Below are 16,207 nucleotides of genomic sequence, written 5' to 3' on the forward strand. Positions count from 1 at the left end.
AGACAGCAGTTAATGTATTCGTCTGGCTCAGTCTGGCCTGGCTGCTCGGAATTCATCGCCTTGCTAATATCGGGCCTGCTTGGTATGCGCCTCGCGTCGCCTTCTCCGCCTCTGCTGCTAACGCTTTCTTTTAGCCGCGGCATGATCCGATTATCCACAACCACACATTATGCAGCATCGAGAGAGAGAGAGAGGAAAAAAAACACACATTGAACCCAACACACAATAGAACGCGCGTGATGGGGAGATAGAGACCTACCTGTTCACAAAGAGGGTGGAAGGCAGGCATTCACATTGTATGTTTAGGAATATGCGAGTATACTTTCAATGCACACAGTTTAATACTTTAGGTGTGAAGACGCACATAATTTAGAAAAAAATATGCATTTGGTGGATCCATGAGGAGGAACTTGGGAAAATAAAAATTATATATATATTTTTTTTTATGTTCTTTTTGCTGATTGAGCTACACGATGTTTGTGTATAAAAATATTTTGGTATACTGTAACAGAGCTATGAACTGACTTATGGCACTCGGATAGGGTTCGAGGCGACTTTGTGGACAATAACGTTTTCTTTGCACATGAGACATTTTTGAAACACTGGATTACTCCACAATCGTGCCTCGATATTAAAACTGCCTTTCAACAGCAGGAAAGCACATAGGCAAGCATGCGTTAATCCTCATTTCTATTGAAAGTGTGGTAAATGCGTCTCTATTTTATAATTCAAAAGAATGTTAAGAAGACGTATCTGTTTAACTTTATTGAAAACAAGGTAAAGAAACTATAAAAATATGACTGTCACAAAAGTAAGGGCATGTTGGTACCCAGAGACAACAATACCTATTGCATATGGATGATAGTGCATTAGAATCCATCTAGGGAAATACACATATATATGTAGACAGGGGCAGACATACACTCACAAACACATAATTAGGCCGAGCATATACACTACACAGAAGACTACACAGAAGATATAAATGCACAATGAAAATACCGACAGCCTAACTTGGATGCGGTGTGGATGCTTCGCATTATGCAGCATAGGCTGTATTGATAGAAACAGAGCTGCAGCTGTTTTCAGAGTTTAGCCATGCTTTGCTGGAACGAGCTGAAGAGAACATGGGCTCCCCATATATACCTCTTTCTATGGGTCGACAATGTATGGCTCAGATTCATCAACAGATCTAGAGTGCAAGGAGAGATATGCAGGTAAAGGTAGATGCAACAATTACACAGTTTAGGGGTGTCCTGGCACACAATAAGAAACTGAGCGGAGAGAAGAGAGAACTGATGTTAAAATCATATCTAAGAGATGTTTAAAGCCTGCAAGGTGGTGTGAAAACCTAAGCATCGATGTGTTGGACGCAAATTCGCCATTTACTGAGTCAGGTCCAGAAGTTTTCTTAGTAACAGTTTCCAACATTTTTTTTATGCCAATCGTGGATTTTCCAGAGTAAATAAACCCAAATCCTCTAAACGTTAGTGATGTTCACTGCATTAAAGAGTCATTGCTTCTATGCATCTTGTCTGGCTTTGATGCATAAGGTCCGTGTCCATTTACAAGCAGGAGAGAGCCCTTGTCTAGGGAAAGACATTGAAATCTGATTAATCATAACACTCACCAATGAATCACCTTCACCATTCAAAACGACGCTGAGGAATGACGCGAGCGAAGAGGAGGTAATCACGCAAACACACCCCAAGGGGCGAGGATGGATGCAAAGTGAGCGCTCAGTGACACAGATGTGTGCAGGGCACTCCCCTCATTTTGTTCAGGCGGTGCTAATTCTAAAAAGAAATGCATGCAATTCTATGCACAAGCATGTTCACACTAAATGGGCAACAGGTTGTTAGTTCCAGTAAAAATGACAAAATGTTCAGAATGAATAAAATACCTAAACAGTCAAAATAACAGCTTTATTTGACACTGTTTTCTGAATTCTGGTGACATGTTCGCCATGCTAGGCCTCACAAGAACACAGGATATCATCGGAAAAGTGATATGAAAACAGTATTGTATTCTCCCTCTAACGCATCCCCTGGCATAAAGGTGTCATGGAAAGCACCCAGTTCTCCAAACTCTTCAAAAAGTGCCCACTGATGCACTAAATAAACATTTACGGTTTTACATCAGGCTGAGCAGGATTTGCCCTTAGGTATCATGTCAGTCTTAACATTCAACACACATCAGAACACTTCCATTACTACACACAGTAGAAATGTATTTACTGTACAGTGAAACAGTAGAGTGAACAGTTCTTATAGGACAATAAATATTAACTGTAGAAAGAAACAAGGTTTTGGGCTTTAAAAATAGCTCTGTCCTGTCCACATTGTCATATATATTGCAGACACAGTCAACAAACTCCAAAGCTGCTGATTCCTCTCCGCCTAGGTCCCAAGAGCCTAACTTGTGATCATAGCCAAAAATTCCTCACAAGTTAGGGTCTCAGGGACTAGGAAAAGTCCAATATGATCCTGTAGAATTCGTCCTCCTTTTATCGCCACACCTCAATGATCCCATGTACATTTGTTAAAACTGAGGCTTACGGCAGACATTTAGCTCAAACTAAATCAGGGGTTGAAAACATTAAATAATACATTCACACAGTACATTTGTCCACATGTCTTATGAACACAAACAACGTAGGAAAAAAGGAAAGACAATCACTGCTGCATCCTGCAACACCCACAATCAGAGGAAAGGAACCTTAAAATGGGCGCAAGCTGCTCTTCAGCAGGTTTGCAGAATTATGGCTTGAGTCAATATCTCTTGCATGCTTCAAGCAAGGTCACTTTTCCAGGTGAACAATTTCACTTGCCATATCACACTGGTAATCAAACTCTGAAGATGGGCCTATGGATGTGAAATGCTTGGAGGCTGTCCCCTAGTGAAGGAATACCCCAAGATTCCATGCTCATCGCTGTGTCTTTACTCCCTCGCCCGACCTTCTTAGACAATGTCTAATGTTTATGCATCAACTAATTGTCATAAAAAGGGAATTTTATTTTCCCCTAAACCCTACACCACCTCCCATCCATCAGACATTTTTGGGATGAATATGCAAGGAGCTTATCAAGTTGATTGATGGAAGAAAAACCTACAAAACTTCAGTGCCTGGCGTAAAACAAAATACCAATTGTTGGTTTTCTAAGCCAATTGGTTCCGACCAAGGATATTTTCTGCCAAAAATGTACATCGGTGCTGCTCAGTAATAACATCCCATATTCTCGTACTGTTCCAGGCTTTGGCTCTGGTGCTGCAAGAGTTCCACTTTGGAGCGAGCGAACCACACCGTTTCGTAGACCAAAGAAAATGGGGTGTCCATCAAGTCCAGGCAACTACAGGTGAAGCTTGTAGATAAACTCAAGAGTTCTTCTCTAAGCGGTCCTACCTTAAAAGAAAAGAAATGAAGAAATTAGGAGGAAAAGAGTATTTGACTGCTATTTCTCACAATAGGTGATTAATCCTAAATATGCACAGGAAAATGACATAAATGTTAAAACAACTCTGTTGATTGACTATTTCTTTGCAGAACATCTCAAGGTATTTTTATAACGGATGTCAAGTTCCTGTGCAAGTACACAGTAGGACACCCTTTGCAGTCAAATATGGGGTAGCACAGAATAATGTAGTTTTAAACAGAAACGGCTGCAAAGACATCTTCCATTTGAGCCTAAAGATAGATGAAATTGTATTATTTTCGTGAAGTGAAGCAGCTTTGGAAACGCAATTTGACCACTGCTTTTAAACCAACAATTACAAAGATGATATTGTCCAAGCTGTAATAAAACAGTAAGATAATTACACCACACCCTATCCCGCCGCATGGATACACCCCCCCAGGGAAAACATCTGATGCTCTGATGATGGAAATCCATCAGCTTTAAGCAGCTCAGGACTGACTGGCTGGCGCCTACTTTCCTTGCACATAACACCCGACACTCACACTCAGGCACCGGCAGACACTCTCACAATACAAAACAAAGAAACAACTGCAGACTCGGAGCAGAGATTCTGAGAAGGGTCTGGGGCACCAGATGGTCTTTTTCACCAATCACATTCACTCCTTCAGCACCCACTCTCCCACAAACCTGCCAGACCGCAGCGTTTGCATGATGCTGTCACCTCATCCCTGCAGGTCAAACGTCGGGGAGCAAAGGGGGGGACAAATAAGGATCCAGAGACCGCCACACCACAACAGCTTTCTTTTCTTCCAAATGATTCCTTCTTCTTATTTCCCACCTTTCTAGCTCCGGCGCGGCTGTGTCTCATTTATTTGACATCTTTCCCGAAAAAAAGCTTTGTGCTGCAATAAGCCGGTAGTCAGCCGGTCTTCCCTTCACCTCGCGCTCCTCCTCGCCCCTCCCTCTCTCCCCTAATCAATAAGACAGATCTCTGAGCGCGGCTGCCAGCACAGACACACACACAGGCTTTCCTCCCCAACCCCAGCCTCGAGAGGAGCAGGCAGAGCAGGCACGCACGTGACGTGGGGAGGAATAATGCCTGTGATTCTTTAACAGTCCTACAGTTTATTCCGCGCCTCCCCCCCTCGCCGAATCAAAACTGCCGGAGACAATGGCTCTCCACTGTGGAGCTCTGCAGACAATGCAAGGAGTGCGCCTGTCCCTTTGTGCAAGCATCAGAACAGGGGGGGAATCACAATTTCTTATCAAAGGAATGTCTCTGGCATTTGCCTTCCTCCTAAATTCCACAAATTCAATAATTTCACGCGTCATCAAAAGACTTACAGGAGAGGCAGAAACTGCATCAATTGAAATTAGCAGGTGTGTCTATGACAACAAATTGATACTATATCTATGTATCTCTCTCTATCCACCTACATACATACACATATATATGTATATATACATACATATATATTTGTGTGTGTATGTATATATATATATATATATATATATATATATATATATATATATATATATATATTTGCTGTTACACACACATGATTTTTCAGATAAGGGCAGTAGATGGTGATGGTGCAATCCTCTCAGAAGTTTTACAAATAGCAACAAAAGGTAGTTGTCAGATTTATCCAACACGTAATGACATTGATTTTATGACATTTATTCTCTCTAATATGGCATATATACTAGATGTCCACGCACACACATATATATTTTATATATGTGTGTGTGTGTGTGTGTGTGTATGTATATATATATTTTTTCACACAAAGCCAAATGTACAATATGCAAAAGTTTATATGGTAAACTATATATTCAACTAAGGAATGGTTCAGTGCCTTCAGGAGGCTTTCTTTGTTTTAGAGGGTGTGTCATGGCTGGCAGTGACATGATACGCGGACTCTTTTGTCAAATGAGAATAGTGATCTGTGAAGTACTTTCCTCATATATGCCTATAAGATTTGAGTCCAGCAGGAACACTGACAAAGGGTAATTAACAGCTGCACAGCAACACATGCAAATACCTGCTCAAATATGTCGCTCGCTCTCAGGCATATCCCAGCATTCCTTGCAGAACTGCAGTATCATTGAAGTGAGCATGCAAGCAGACAAATACAAGGCACCTCACAGGAGGAGCAACAATGGCATTCAATTATAGGTGCATCAAAACCAAGAAAGACGGAAACCCCACCATTGCACACCAAGACAGGAAGCCTCGTTGACCATGAAAAAGACACATACTCGCAACACAAAAACTACAGGACTGAGAAAAGTAACATATATCAAGATGTCTGATGACTAAGATAGCAGTGGAGCGAACAAGTGACACAAAGCTTACAACAGTGTTTCATCAAAGATATTGTATATTGGTTAGCAAACTTACAGAATATCAAGTAACTTCACTTCAAAATGGTTACAGTCAATGCTTCGCAGACAGTACTCATGGCCATCGATGGTCTTCGATGGATGGCCGCTCCCTACTGCAGTACGCGCAATAGATTGGTCATCGCCTCTTAATCTGCCTTTGCTCAGACCCATCATTTCTAGATGCTCCAGCTTTTTTGCCCTTTACGCTTCCTTTCTCTGTACACTTACCCACAGCGCCTTGAATAAATTAATGCCGTGACCTCTCGATGGCCATCAGACAGCAGAAGAAAACGTCTACCAATGGAATCACTGAGCACGCTCCTACAGCACACCGCTTGCTGCTGTTCTTGCTGTCTAGACTGCCTCTCGGGGCAGCCATTGCTGGCTCTGCCGAGCACAGGCAATGTCTGAGCGCGCAACACCTACTTTTCCCATTTCCCTCCTCTCTACATAGACTCCTTTGCTGTTTGTTTGCTGCAGCAGTAAATAATATTTAGAATAATGAGAATAAAGGAAAATTATCATTTTAAAGAAAAATATTAATAGCAAAGTACTTGCTCATGTACATTTCCTAACCCAAAATTTGTGCATACATGAGCAAATGTGTGTGCATGTGGATGTATGTGTTGAAATATTTATAAATAAATATATATAGGTATTTAGAAATATATTCTGCTTAACTCTGTGTTAATGTGTGCATTCATACATATCAATGTGTATATATATATATATATATATGTATGTGCACATTTATATGCGTATATGTAAATTTTTATAAAACGTATACAAAAATATAGAGTTCTGTGTGAGTGTATGAGTGTGTGCGCACGCGCACACACATTTACGTATACAGTAATACGGAGAGCAACCCAACATAAAATACATTTGTGAGCGTATGGCAACCCATCCAGGTTCAAGTGGCTAGGATGCAGCTGGGACACCTTGGGCTCCAAGGAGAATATGAACTAGATGGAATCAATACACGTCTGGAATAAGATGTCCCAATCAATCAGCTCAATTACCACTGTCATGGATCCGAGCCTAAGGTCTGGCCGGATTCTAGTCCCACAAGAATTAACCCTTTCACACATCGGAATGGAATTATGCATCAGTGCTTTTCCCTTTATATTGGATGTGCCAGCCACGATTAAACTTGGCTTTGTGTTCAAATCAGAAAAAAGGCAAAGAAGCGGGAAAATATGTTTGTGTCTCTCTTCGGGTTTCAAAGGTTCTCATAATTGGTTTAAAATGTAATGGATATTTGTGCCTTGATAAATGTTCCTTTGTGTGCTACCGTGGTTATGCTTCTCTAGTTGCTTAAGAAACCATTTGTGTAATATCCAATATGACTGCTTTAAGGGTAGCGCATTCTCATTACCGAGATCTTTGCTCTAACCTATTGCAACCCCAGGAAGATGCCTTCAAGTAGACCACTTAGTATAAAACATCTCCATTGTTAAAATATTTCTTTGGTTAACAACCTAAACTCCCATTCAAAGTTCAGCAGACATCTCTCATAGCACACTCAATTTTTTCTCAGCCTATAACATACTCAACCCTATTGTTTCTGGCCAGGTGTCAAACATTTCGGGTTGTGGGCAAGGGCAGAATCTATTGTGAATTTAAATTAGTCAATCGGCACTCACCAAGTGGAGACGCTGTCACAAGCGGTTTAAAAGTGTAATGCAACAAGAAAGTGAAAACACAAAATCAAATATATATTATAATATCACTACTCTATCACTGGTTACAGTCAAGAGGAATCAGGAACTAAAGTCACTTGTCAAAATATTTCCAAATCTTATTAGCATCTGAGCAACTGGACCATTATTCCATAACCTAGTTTAGCTTTTCTCAACCCTTGAAATAAACATTTTTCCAAACAAGCCAAAAAGCTGCATGTCCTCAAATATTTGTCAATTACATCTGAAGGCTTTCATACTATTGTCCAATGTGCTTTAAACTATGTAGTGGTTATTTTAGAATGTGCAAACATGTGAGGTACTAAGTTCACCTTTAGGTTGCATTCATCATGAACATCTGTTCTGAAAGTTATGGATTAACATGGAAGTGCTGGTAGGGATAGCAAGAGACCAAAAAAAATACAGCCTTGTAAGAGTCAGACAGTGCTATCAAAAATAAAGGAAGCCATTGCAATGGTTTCACTTTTGTATACAAAGCAAGCAAATACAAAGAGAGAACCATCAAGGGCCCAACTACGATAATACTACCGACTGACAGAGGGAGAATACTCTCCCCTACAGTCTACTCCGGCAGTTGGATGTCTGTCTTCTATTCCTTGCAACAGGAGGCAGAAATTAGGCTACCGTTTAGAGGAGAATGAAAATCTATAGGGCAACCCAGTAGTCCTACAAAGGAACAAGGGTATAGTAGAATCACAAAAGATGGTGTTTAGTCATTAGATGAGTGCTTCATAATACTGTCAATCATAGATTAAGGGCACTTCCCAAAATACTAAAATTACAGAAGACAATCTTATATAAAAAAAACCATTGAAAAATGTGATAGTGAGTGGTGTCTGTTTACAAAAACAATTGCAAAGGCACAGAGAACAAGTGCAAAAAGTGAATAAAAGGTTGTAAATATGTACAATCAAAAACAATGAAACACCTTGATACATTAGACGCAGTTGTACATCAGTAATACGATCATGTTGGAGAAAATGTGTGACCAGTATGTTGATGTTTCGACCCCTAAGTTTAATGAGTGGGATCTTGCTCAGGACCAATGCTAATGTCATACAAGGCCTTATTAAATTATTTAAACTCAGTCAATATTACCACCAGCTGACATTTCAAAACATACCCAATTGGGCAGAAGCTGCAATTCATTAAAGCTAAATGAGCATGCAAAATATTAGCTAGTAAAATGAGCATGAGAGGCAGAAAGTACACTCTGTGTAACTGGTTAGTACAGTATATTTTAAGTTCAAGAGAAGTGTTATTAGTCAGGAAAAAAAACATAGTAGTACAGTATATTTTAGAGTGAGTGAATATGTAACAAACCATGCATGAGTATAAATGCACAGCTAAAGAAGCACCTACACAGCACAAATGTGAATGATTACCATTCAGGAAGAAAAAGCATCCCTAATCCCAGTGAAATGTCATACTAAGTGAGAGCAATTTAGAAACCTTTGAACGGGAAGCTACTGTTACTTTGAGGGTGTAATAATCCATTATAATATTCTACAGAGTAAGAATGAGGTAGTCACAGTCTAATTACAGTTCTGTAATATAAGATGGAAACTGTGAAAAAGTAATTACAAAACTAAATCAATAAAGGGGGTGCATATGCCGACTAGATAAGTAGGTCCCGGGATGCTTGTTTCTGGTCCTGGGAAGACCTGGCTTGGCAGTTTGGGGATGACTGTTCCCATGAGGAACAGGGTCAAGACTGATTTTTATATGGCTGGGTTGGAACTGGGGTGGCGAATTGAGCAAAAGAACGATGACGGATTCAACCCAGATCTCATAGTGACTGGGGGTGAGAGTCTGAAAAGTTTCAGCTTTCCGCCCATCATATTATTGTGTTTGCAAGCTAAAGAGGGCCACAATTAGTGTGAAAAACGCTCCCCATCAATAGCTAGTATGGGGGTGGGATCGAAAATGGACCCTGAAGCTCCTGTATCAAGGTCAAGTGCACACCAGAGAAGGGCAGTGTTGTACAATGGGAAGTGGTTCTCTTGCGGATGCAAACTTATCTTCTCTCAGACAAATGCACATCTTCAGACATGCAAAAGGCAGGTCTCCTTCTAAGATGTGTTTTCACTGTCTCTGCATGAATTAATAATTCAAATCTGTATTAGTTCATAATATTCTGCTTCATCCATGGTCAAAAACACTGGTGGCACATACAGCTAATTTCTGTTGCCCACTGTATAATGGGTGGAAGTTCAATCATGTAGAGAATCAAGAAGGAGAAACAAATTTGGAAGCTCACTGAGCGAAAAAGAATGGTATAACATCCAAGAAAAACAGAAGACACAGTGAAGAAGTAGGTAAGACAGGAGAAAAGAAAATGTACTTAGATGCTTTGTTGAAAGTACCTGGGTGGGATCGCGGGTCTTTGATTATTTGAGGTTATAACTAAGAGTCTATAATAAAATCATTTTTTTGGTTTTCGTAAAACTTATCAAACAAAAACATTTGCCATGTACTTGCATACATTGACAATTCTTTAGTTGTAAGAGAATTTTGTAGATTTTTGGAGCTATTATCAATAAGCTAAAACAGGTTTTAAAAGCGGTATTTCCCATTTAATTAGATTATAGCCCAAACAGACCCTAAGCCAACCAATAAACAATAGCTTCCTGGAACTGAACAAGAAAGACACATAATCCCCAAGTTGGGGTTCAAAATTACACAGGTAATCATGGGCAAATAGTAGAGTTCAATTATCTATTTTTATATTCTGAAAAGTAGAAATAAAGAAAAGATCTGATTTAGGAGATGATAGTCAGGCCCCAATCATATAATGTATCCTCGGGCATAAACTTGTATAAGCATAAACTTCCATTGGATTCCATAGTCCCAACACTCTACAGTGGGTTACTAAAGGGGATAGAGGAACATTGCAGTAATATCAAGTGCCTTGTGAATTTCTCCAAATTCTGAGTTAGACAAACATTCATCCTTCCAAAGTCCAAGGCCCATGTTAGGAAAAGATTGCCAGAATGTTTGAAATAAACACACAAAGGCCCACCAGTCCAAAAATGGATGTTACTGCAGAAAGAATCAGCTTTCCTGTTCCTGCCTTGAATGTGAGGGCGTACGCGGGGGCAAGGTGTCATACTCCTCAGCAGCAGCTGCAATATAGGTTTCGTAAAAGCACTAAGTAACCGACTATGGGCATATCCCTTCAGAAATGTGCAGGATGGGTGAGATCAGAAATGAAAGGCCTGAAAAAGCTTCTTAAAGGATAGCTGGCTGATTGTCTCTGTAATAAAAAAATATACAATTACTTCTACAACTTGCGAGGGTGAAGCTAAAAATATATGCCAGCGAAAAAAATAATTTTATTTCTAGTTTTCTAACAAAAGATTACCGTGCCTTCAAAGACTGAGGATGTTTTGTTTGAATCTGTGCATTATGTAAGTCGGTATGCAATCCTCATTTTTTGGTCAAAATTATTATTTACCTGCACTACAAGCCAGCAGAGTGTATGGAGGATGGGAGAGACTTTTTAGGGAATGCCTATGGTCAGCCTGGCAGCGCTAGAGTGTAAAAAGTGGAGTTTTTGGACATCTATTTAATTTGTACTGCCACTGGTGTGTTGTGGTAGTCAGTTTTGTATTCTAATAATCAGCCTACTAATAGCTCCTCAAGATCGCAGAGAGGATCTGGGTAAGGATTTCAAATAGCAGCTGCACATTTCCCATTAAATGCAGTAAGTAACAAAGTGTTGGCATGTTAAGTTTCGTGCAGATTCTTTCAGAGGGTACAAAGAGAATCTAGTGGCGGGTCAAAACAAAAGTGAGTTTTCAAGTTTAACTCCCATAGTAAACTTAGCTTTCCACAACAGCAAAAATATCTGAGTGGAATTAAACTACACTTGACCTGAGAAAATAATTGCTCTGAGCTATGCCTTCACTTGAAGTGGTTTAAAAACATTCAGTAGTTTTTTTAATATGTGCATTAAAATATGTCAGGTGGTCTTAAAGGGGCTAATTCGCCAGACACTTTTGGAATTTTCTGTATTTTTTTAAATGTAACAATCTATTTAATCAAATCCTTTGAGGATAAGAAATTGAAGGAAAAAATAATTCCCATTGGAAGAGGGAGCATCTCTTCTCTTCACCCGATGCTGAATTTGTGGACCCTCCGGTTATTTGAAGATCAAGGCAATCTGATTGAGAGGCAGCAACTAAATATTTTTGTTGTAGGATGCAAGGCTCTAACGCATACAGCCATAAACATAGTGAAATATAAAGTGCAAGGTTCTGGGAGGGCATCTCCTGTCCCCAGGGAGGATACTGAGACGGGTCAGAGGGGCAGACAGCACCCCCAAAATAGCACAATGTGTCTCTTAGTGTATGTGGATCTATGTTCGCTGGAAGACCTACACATTTGTTTGGAGAATTCAATATCCTATAAAAAAAAAACTCATGCAAATATGCCTGGCAATTAGCATGAATAGTTAATATTCTTGGTTAAGAGGTGGTTCAGGGAGTGCCGGACTATGTGCCCAGAGACTGCATGCATGGCTAAAGGCCTTGCACCAATAGTTAAGTGATACAGAGGCTAGAACCCAGACTGACTCCAGGGTGGGCATTCTGCACAGAGCAGACTATGTGCTCTTGAAAAACTAGGCGATAATTCAGGTGTAGGGGGGGTTCGTGCCCGTAGCATGGCACCCATAAAAAAGGTATGAATGGCATAATGCATGCACTTCTATCATGCAAATCAGAAGGTGTTGGATGTGAAGTAGGTGTTGCATGTGGCCTGCACTCAGTCACCAATTCACAAGGCCATCCGCAATGCAAAGCAAAGTGGGCGAGCAGGAGGTAGGACACAAGGCTTGGCCAAAGACCAGTAGGCTATGTGCTGCCTTGTCTGGATATGTGAGAGGATGTGTACATGGCCTACCCATATGGCCAACCTCCACAATATACAGTTGAAGGCTGATGAATGTGGATGGATTATAAGGCGATGCACAGTCAGACATATCTGCACATGAAGTTGGTAGCGGTGCCTTGCAGCTAAACCATTACTCTCACCACAAATATAATGGTCATGACATCACAATATTTATTGTAATAAATAAAAGGACTTAAAAATACAACATCATTAAATAACAACACAAATCCACCAAACAAATTATACTGTGTCCATACTGATGTTTTCGATAATGTTGATGCTAAGGTCATATCTAATGTCACCACTGAAGTCATTTGTGCCGTCGTATGTCATAGTCGAGCCTCAAGAATTCCAAATACCATGCTCTATATGTATTTTGAACCTTGCCACACACTCATCTTCCTTCCTTCCTAATTTCTGTTTTTCGTTTCCAGTATTATTACTACATTATTTTTGAAAGGTGAAACATTTCATAATAGACCTGGGCCTGTACCTCTTTATGGTAAATTGTCACTGCTTTAAATACCTAGAGTCAACTGGTAAGCCAGGGAAGTCATTATTTTTTATTTGTTGCAAGCACAGTAAAACAGGAATTACATAAAAGACATGAGTGAGGCCCTGTGGATGCACAAATGAAACACGTGTAAAGTGTGTGCAAGGAAGAGGCAGTTTCTGGTTTTGGCTATCTGCAATAGGTGTATATGTAGAAAGGAGGGCATTTGGTACAGGGGAGTGTCGAAAGGCTATGGAAGCAGCAGGCTGTGTGTTGGTGCCAATATCATCTGAAATTACAGACTTCCATGACTGCAGATATACCATCTTGAATGCACCCGAACTCATCACATCTCTGAAGCTAAGCACGGTGGGCCTTGCTAGTGCGTGCATGAGAGACTGTTGACAAATATCAGGCTCTGAAGGCATTTTCCCACTCAGCACAGACTCATCGTCCTTCCTCTCCAATTAAAGTTTTCATTTTCATTACCACATTATTTTTTAAAGGTCAAACATTTCAGAATAGTTCTGGTCCTTTAACTCTCTAATGCCACACTGTCACTGCTTCGAGAGCATAGAGTCCACTGGGTAACAAGGAAAACCATCAGGCTCTCTGTAAAAAGCACAGAGGAGGAGGGCTGGCAGTCAGCTCTTGTGGTGCTTCTTTGCTGCTACTGTCAGATGCTAGAGCAGGGGCCTAAAAAATGTGATGGCTGAGCCCCTGTGGATGCACATATGAAACAAGTGTGAGGCATGTGCAAGAATGTTGCTATCCCCTGCTTTGGCTGTCTATAACAGGTGCATTTGAGATGTGGGAGAGAGTGTAGAAACGAGACTATTTAGTAAAGAGGAGTGTCTAAGGGTAGTGGTTTGCACTTGAATGGGCGACCGCCAGGAAATAAAAGGGTCTGCAGGCATTTTGCCGCCCTACCGCAGACTCATCATCCCTCCTTCCAAATGCATACTTTTCTTTTTCATTATTATTATTACATTATTTTTTTAAAGTCAAACATTTCAGAATAGACGTGTTTTTTGGTACCAAAGTAGCAGGTTTGGTATGTTTGGTACAACGTTACCAGAGGGAGAGGCCTCACTGAATACTGCGTTACCTGCGATGAAAAATATATATCTTTATTTAACTTCACCTAAAGGAGGGGCTGTCCCTTCGGGTCTCCCCGACACACACGCCCCTTTAGTCAGGGTGTGCCTACTCTGTCCCCTTATATCTCTCATGTTTTACCACTGTTACCCCTTTCATGCCACTCAGAGCATCTTTTTAAATGTTAATTTATTGAAAACAGCAGAATGGATTTACACTAAATAACAAAACGCTTTCTAAGTAAAGTTCTAACTTTTTGTCAAATGTGGTGTAATTCTTTTCTGGTGCTAGCACCACCAGTGTAATATGTGTATGTGTATGTGTGCTTGCCCTCAAAGAAAAAAGGTTAAAGTAGAATTAAGAAATAATGGTTGTGTGTGATAAGAAAACATCAGACATATACCTAAAACACAGTTAAAGTGCAATTATAGTTATGAATTAAAACCGATAAACCACTGACTTAAACAATGTATAGTTAGAATCCGAGTCCAAAAGTCAAATTACAGCTATGTTAAGTTTGTAAACCATAACACTCACACAAAATGTTGTGTTTATGATGTCACCCATAATGAAACAGATACTATCACAAAATGCTATACATCAACTTAACGAGGTTATCACGTTTTACTTACCACTATGACAGTGATGACTATGAATGAATTGTAATTAATTTGTTTGACTATGTCGTTGTTTAGCCACATTTCGTTTTTAGTTGTTATTTATTTGTGTACATATTGTGATGTCATAAGCATTGCATTTGGTGTGCAAGTTATGCAAACCTCCTCTGGAAGACGGGCTGCTCAATGGCAGCTGGTCATGGAGTATGGTCTGTGACTAGACCTTCTTCCTTTTAAAAATGTGTATATGCAAACCTAGGGCTAGCTTATCTACCATGATGCCAAGGACAGTGCAAGCTTCCTAGGCTACTATCAGATTCAATGATCTACCACGGATCATGGAAGGATCCTGAGATGTACAGAGAAGCCTCAAATCCACACAGAATAGCCTTGCTGGGATTCGAGGATTCTTCGAGGAACCATAGATACTGCAAGTAAATCATTAAGAAAATATAAACTTGGAGGGGGCCATTAGCTTTCCTTCCCCACATGAACCTGGGGATCTGATGTCCTCTCCCTGTCTACTTATGTGCCATTTAAACTTCTTTTTAGGGTATGTGGACTGAGTCCTTAAGAATTCTCATGGTTGTCACACCATTTTCTTTCAGTATTGAGACAGCCAATCAAATCCTTTTGTAGGATCAGGAGGCCTAGATATTTCTAAAATATCCTTAACTTTATCTTCTTATGACCCAACCTGATCTCTTCTTTAAATGCCAATATGTGAAAACCTACTGAATAGATTCACACAAAACCAAAATAGGCACTTCATTAAGTAAAGTACTAACTACATGCCAAAGTTGATAAAATTGTATTCAGTTGTGGTTTTTTTTGTATTGAAGAGCAAAATCTCCTGTGGCAATTAAAATTGGAAACTGCAGTTTTGTGAGCCCCCATGTTCATGCCACCACTTGACGGATCTGCACAAAACGTGTTACAAAGGACCAACAGTGGATGAACATTGTTTTTTAAAAAAGGTTTGAGTACATTAGCTGAACGACACCAAAGTTGATTAAAAAAATTTGTTTTTCATACTTGCTGTTTTTGGAGAGTTAAACAGAGCACATTCCCTGTTTAATCTCCTTGCTTTCCTTGAGGTGCCGCTTCTAATACGGGCGGAAAACATCACTTTCTCAACTTTATCATATTCTTCTAATGTACTACATGCTCTTCCTGCTCTATAGAATTCACCAAACGGGATGCTATATCTATATATCTATATATATATATATATTCAGGATTTTTGCTGCAAGATATTTTGGCTTCCGTTACTTAGTTTTCTTTACTGGTGCCACAACAAACACTAACTGAGTAAGTCGCACCCGGCTATATACAAAGTACACTGGCGGGAATGTCATAGGAAAGGTATTTTTTGTTTTTATGTCTTTAGATTCTGGCCATGAGGGGCATGGCTTGGGGGCAACATGGGATGGCCGCTTTCCTCAGAGCTATGAAGTGACGGGGAGGCGATCCGCACTCTGCCCAAGACTTCTTTTCTAAGCTGGCTTGCTGGGACTCAATGAGGGAAACCTCACAGCAGCTGCAAGGGCATGGAATACACATGTTCCTACATTTTCATGCACATTACTTATAAAT

General features: G+C 40.1%; 1 long non-coding RNA gene across 4 annotated transcripts in view; it reads right to left on the reverse strand.

The window, feature by feature from the left end:
• Positions 1–1,906: 1,906 nt before the first annotated feature.
• Positions 1,907–16,207, reverse strand: part of LOC147696968 (uncharacterized) — a 628,335-nt gene continuing 614,034 nt past the window's right edge. For all 4 annotated transcript variants that reach the window (XR_015299275.1, XR_015299274.1, XR_015299273.1 and 1 more), the window contains one exon: positions 1,907–3,403. This is a non-coding gene — a long non-coding RNA (uncharacterized LOC147696968). The remainder of the gene's footprint in view (positions 3,404–16,207) is intronic.

This window comes from Lissotriton vulgaris, chromosome 8, assembly GCF_964263255.1.
Source record: "Lissotriton vulgaris chromosome 8, aLisVul1.2, whole genome shotgun sequence".
Lineage (NCBI taxonomy): Eukaryota > Metazoa > Chordata > Amphibia > Caudata > Salamandridae > Lissotriton > Lissotriton vulgaris.